The sequence below is a fragment of the Mirounga angustirostris genome, unplaced genomic scaffold (genome assembly GCF_029215605.1).
Source record: "Mirounga angustirostris isolate CCGP_5_RB_7025 unplaced genomic scaffold, mMirAng1.0.hap1 SCAF_1, whole genome shotgun sequence".
In the NCBI taxonomy this organism is placed as follows: Eukaryota; Metazoa; Chordata; class Mammalia; order Carnivora; family Phocidae; genus Mirounga; species Mirounga angustirostris.
In genome coordinates this window covers 204,500,256-204,506,130 of record NW_026991709.1, presented here as the reverse complement: position 1 = coordinate 204,506,130, position 5,875 = coordinate 204,500,256, and the positions used below count along the sequence as shown (strand labels likewise).

At 48.3% G+C, this 5,875-nt stretch overlaps 1 pseudogene; it reads left to right on the top strand.

The window, feature by feature from the left end:
• Window positions 1–4,588: 4,588 nt before the first annotated feature.
• On the top strand, window positions 4,589–5,536 carry LOC135362331 (olfactory receptor 1f45-like; annotated as a pseudogene).
• Window positions 5,537–5,875: the final 339 nt, after the last annotated feature.

The window sequence follows — 5,875 nt, the reverse complement described above, 5'->3', positions numbered from 1 at the left end:
GGTTGAAGTTGAAGAGTGACAAGACGAGAACCCGGTGGGGCCCTGGGAGGAGAGGAAGAAGAGGAAGCTCAGGTAGAAGCATCAGGATGCAGCGAGGGGGTGGGAGGAGACCGCGCTGCCGCCCGCATCTCTGACCCAGGTGCCTGGGTGGTCGGCGGGGCCAGCGCTCAGCCTGGGCACAGAGGAAGAACGGGACTGGGGGCGGACGCTGAGCTGGGCTTCACACACGGTCTGTGGGACCCAGGGCAAGTTCAGCAAAGGTGGGGCGTCTGGAACCTGGGATGGGACCTCAGGTGACACAGTGACCCTGGCCAGAGGATGAGATGGAATCCATCATTTTCTTACGCACCCACCCGGGTCTCTGTCTCCTATGAGTTCCTTGAGGGGAGATGGTGTGTGTGTGTGTGTGTGTGTGTGTGTGTGTGAGAGAGAGAGAGAGAGAGAGAGAGATTGCAGGCATTCAAAAAAGCATAGATCGGGGCACCTGGGTGGCTCAGTTGGTTAAGCGTCTGCCTTCAGCTCAGGTCATGATCCTAGGGTCCTGGGATTGAGCCCCGTGTCAGGCTCCAGGCTTGGCCCAGAGTCTGATTGTCCTTTTCCCTCTGCCCCTCCCCCTGCTTGTGCTCTCTCTTGCTTTGAGCTCTGTCTCAAATAAATAAATAAAATCTTAAAAAAAAAAAAAAAAAAGCATAGATCATGCTTCAAGCTGGATTCCGGCTTGCATTCATCTTCCAGATTAAGAAGTAAAACGTCCCTGTACAGGCCCCCTCCGTTCCCATACTCCCATATGCGTGTGTAGCACCCCTCCCTCCCTCTCCCTCCCTCCCCTGGCTCTGAGATAACCGACATCCTACCACTAGTTATTGATCACTCCCACACATGTTTGCACCTTTACTAGCTGGGACGTATCCACGAACGATCCATGGAACCCTGTTGCGTGTTTTTAAACTTTCCCTGAGCAACGTGATTCTCTGCACATCCTTCTGTGGTTTTCTTCTGCCCCTGCTTTTGAGATTCATCCAGGTTGGTGAGAGCAGTTTCCCGTTTCGACCATTCCTGGGACACAGAAATGTCCCCTGAGTGAGGGTGACCCGATGGATGTATGCACCCACACTGTGGATGAGCACTACTCGTTCCAAACGTCCTTGAACGCATCGCTCCTTCTAGAGAATTCCTCGGTGGTGAATTGCAGGGTCGGGAGGGGCTCCCTGTGTTTGCCCTCATCTCAGAATTTCCATCCACAGCTTGCGGAAAGCCACACTGAAGATGCTGCGTCGGTGGTCAACGACTCGACAAGCAAGTGGAACACGGCATGTTCACTTCCTGGGCAGGGGAGGAGAGAGACGGGGCAGCGGGCACAGGGTCCCAGGGAGGAGGCTCCTCTTCAGGTCCAGAGAACACAGTCCCGGGAGGACAGAGGACACGGCAGCCGCTGTGGGCTGAGCTTTGGGGGAGAAGGAAGGATCTGGGGTGGGTCTTGAAATCTGCAAAGGGGTCCTAAAGGCAGAGCGCTCGAGGCAGAGGAAAGAGCGAGTCCTTGAGGAAGGGCCAGTCTTGGACCATCTGTGTGGCTGGAGGACCGTGACATGAGTAGACACCGGGGAGGTCAGCAGGGGCTAGACTCGGTAAGATTTGTTTTTTGTTTGTTTGGTTTTAGAGTCCACACGTAAGTGATAAGCATGCGGTATTTGCCTTTTTCCATCTGGCTTATCTCACTTAGCCCCAGGCCCTCAAGGTCCGTGTTGCCGCAAATGGCAGGATTTCCTTCTTTTCCATGGCTGAACGATATTCTAATCGTGTATACACCCCATTTTCTTGACAAACACTTGGGTTGTTTCCATGCTCAGCTACTGCGAATAATGCAGCGAGGAGCGTGGGATTGCAGATAGCTCTCAGACATTCTGTTTTCATTTCCTTTTTGTTTTTTTGAGAATCTTCATGTTGTTTTCCATAGTGGCCGCACCAGGCTTTGGAATTACCCTCTACATGTCATGGAGAGAAGGGTGCTATGTGAAGGACAAGATCTAGTTAACTTCTGTAAAAAGCTCCTCTTGCCTGCTTCATGAGGATGTTACTTTAGGGGCTTAAGGTGGAAAACAGAGCCACGTGGCTATCTGGGGAGAAGAATGTTCTAAGCAGAGGGACAGACAGTACAAAGGCCCTGAGGCAGGAGCATGCCTGGCTTGTTCAAGGACCATCAATGACACCAGAATGAGCGCAGTGGAGAGTAGGAGGTGAGATCAGAGATGAGGAGGGAAAGATGGAGAGAGGGACAGTTCAAGGTGATGTCCTTTAGGTCACTTACAACTTCAAAAAGGCAAGATTTCCTCTTAACATCAAGACTGTTGTTCAAGGTGCTAAAGTCCTCTCTCACCTTCTCCTGAACAAACTCTTTTTTTTTTGAACAAACAATTTAAATTGAAAGCAACGTCCTAGCTCTTGTAGTCCCGTCTGAGATTTTTATATATTGGATACCTTTCCACTCGATGAAGCTCTAGCAATGATTTAATTGTCCTATTTATTTGAAGAGCTTGATTTTATTAATATTTGTCCCACAGAGCTTCACGGATATACTTTGATCAACTCATAGGATTCAATAAAGGGATTTCTTTTTACTCTTGTCATCAAACAACAATTTCATTTTCATGAAATTTAGTTGTGGACCCCCAAATAGTCTCCCAGTCCCCTCACCTGGGGATCGATACTTATTTTGTTGGACTTCAGGTAGCATCCCACGTTTCTCCATTCCTCTAATATCTCACACTTCTGTTTCAGTCGGGTTCTTTTCACTTATTTTCTTGTGTTCAGTTCTTTTTATATATTAAATTGTCATCAGGTTTAGTAACCCAACTATTCTTTTCTTGTAAAACCCGATAAAGTGTTAATGTCCCTGTTAGAATTGCTTTTATTAATTTAATTTAATTTAATTTAATTGAGAGAGGGGCAGAGGGAGAGGGAGAAGCAGACTTCCAGCAGAGCCAGGAGCCCCCCCCACATGGGGTTGGATCCCAGGACCCTGAGATCATGACCTGAACCCAAGTCAGATGCCTACTGACTGAACCACCCAGGTGCCCCTAGAATTGCACTTATTAAGGCCAACTCTTAAAATCTAAAAACAAACCAAAAAATACACACTTATTTTCTAAATGCTGACTCCTTTCCCACAATTATTACTGAGAAAAATTTACAAGACCTGACAGGATTTCCAGGCTGTTCTTTGCAGCCTCAGCTCCTCGGTTTATCGGTTTGCGTCCAAATACACTTCCAATTTTCTCTATTTCGATCCCCAGCTCTTCAGAACATTGATTTATTATCTCTGTGTTTATTGGACGCATGGTGGCATATGTAAGGTTTTAAGAGGCATATTTCAAGTGCTCCATTTTTGTTGTATCTTTTTTGAATCATCCAGCAAAAGCTGAACCAAGAGACTTGAATGATACCAAATTAAAACATCTGGAAAGTTCTGCAAGTTTTGCCCAAAACTCTGGACTTACATCTGTGAATTTCGCTTTTAAAATAAATTACGGAAACAACTTTAGGGACACCGATCATGGTTGAGGTTTTCCTTACTTGAGTGATTTTTCACAATGCTGTTTTCTCTTTCCAGGAAATGGGTTTTGCCACAGACGAATCCACAAGTCTGAATGGCAGTTCTCATACCCATATCGATATTACGGTTTTGGATGTTTTATTAATTATTTTGTATCTGAAAAGTCTCAGTGACTTTTAACCATACACCAGAGTATTTTAAAAGCCATATTGCTTTCTAAATGCTTTCTGTCTGCTTTACCAACTACTTTGACATAAAACAATTTTTTCCCGGAACTTTTTATTATTCCAGTGTTCTTTAGTGTGACACTTAATAACAACGTTCTTTTCATCTTTTGTCATTAACTAATAAATTTTCTTTATTGAGCCCCAAATGAACTGAACGTGATTCTCGCGAAGATGGAAGAAATTCTCAAATCCTCGAGTCTTACTTTGGACTCTCCCGAAGGCAGGTTCTGAGTCAAGGACTTGAGTGCAAATCCTATGTTTAAGAGGTAATCCCAGGAGATCCAAAGAACATTTGGGGAAGGGAGGCACGGATGAGCAGATTCCCACTTGGGGCAGCTGAGGGGCGATCCTTCTAGGGATCCCCAAGAGAACACACCTCAGAACTGCCTCACTCAGGAGTGATGAAGCCAGGGGAGTCACCCAACAAGGACAGGTCCTCTGCCGGCTGAAAGTCACTCCTGGGGTGTTAATGCCCAGATTTCCACGGTACTCCGAGTACAGGCTGAGTTCACTACTGAACCCAGATGACGCCCTGGGGCACGGAGGTGTAGGGGGTGAGGTGAGAAATGGTCCACGTGCTTGGCAGCTGTCCACCCATCCTGCAGGTGGGTTGTGGGGAATGGATGGTGTGTCACTGATGGAAAGGATGCAGCAAACAGGTGGGTGGGTGGGGGGTCCTGTTGCAGGAGAGAGTGGGCAGAAGTGATGAATGACTGAACCAACGAGGGGAGATGAGATCAGGGTGCAGTAGAAGGGCTGGCCGTATCAGGACCCTGGACAACTCTTGGATGTCCTTTCTGATTGATCCAGGATGGCCATGGAAAAGGCAAATGTCACCTCGGTCTCTGAGTTCCCGCTCCTGGGCCTCTCAGAGAACCCCAAGCAACAGCAACCGCTGTTCATCCTCTTCCTGACTATGTACCTGGTCACGGGACTGGGGAACCTGCTCATCTTCCTGGCTATCGCCACTGACCCCCGACTCCACACTCCCATGTACTTCTTCCTGGCTAACTTGGCCTTTGTGGACATTTGCTTCACCTCTACCACCATTCCCAAGATGCTGGCCAACCACGTGTCAGGGCACAAAGGGATCCCTTACGCGGGCTGCCTGACCCAGATGTTCTTCTTCATCTGGTTTGCTGGCTTCGATAGCTTCCTGCTGACTGCCATGGCCTATGACCGCTATGTGGCCATCTGTCACCCTCTGCACTATGCCAGGTCTGTAAAACAGCACAACTCTGCGGCCTCTGGTGGCTGCATCCTGGTCTGCAGCCTTCGGGAATGCCCTGACCCACACCGTATTATTGACTCGCCTCTCCTTCTGCACCCACAACCGCGTGCCCCATTTCTTTTGTGACCTCAGCCCTCTGCTGAAGCTGGCCTGCTCTGACACCTTTCTCAATAATGCAATGGTATACACTGTGGGGGCCCTGCCCACTGTCACCGCCTTTGTGGGCATCTTGGTCTCCTACACACGCATCTTTGCCACGGTGCCGAGGATCCCCTCCACCAGAGGCAAGCAGAAGGCTTTCTCCACCTGTGGCTCTCATCTGTCTGTGGTGTCTCTGTTCTACGGGACACTCACTGAGGTTTATTTTAGCCCCACATCCTGCCACACAGCCCAGAAGGACACAGCCGCTGCGTGATGTACACCATGGTCACTCCCATGCTGAACCCTTTCATCTACAGCCTACGCAACAGTGACATGAAGGGGGCCTTGGGGGCTCTCGTCAATAGGAAGCCAGTTTTTATTCAGTGACCATAGCACTGGGATGTTTGAGTGCTCAAATCCAGTGCCCATCTGTACGAAATGTCCTCGTACGCTCCCAATGTTCCATGTTTCCTTCGTATCGCTCTTGGTTCTCTGTGTATTACTTTATTCTTCCAGCAACTATTTCTTGAACATCTATTATATTGTAGATACTCTTTGAAGGGCTGAAGTTCTAGCAGGGAACAAACAAAATCCCTGGCCACGTGGCGCTCACACTGCAGCCTGAAGAACACATCGCAGTTAAAAGGAAATGCTTGGGAAACTAGAGAGACCAGGACACAAGCACACTTTGCTTAAGGTTCAGGTTAATCTGTATAATAAAAAGAT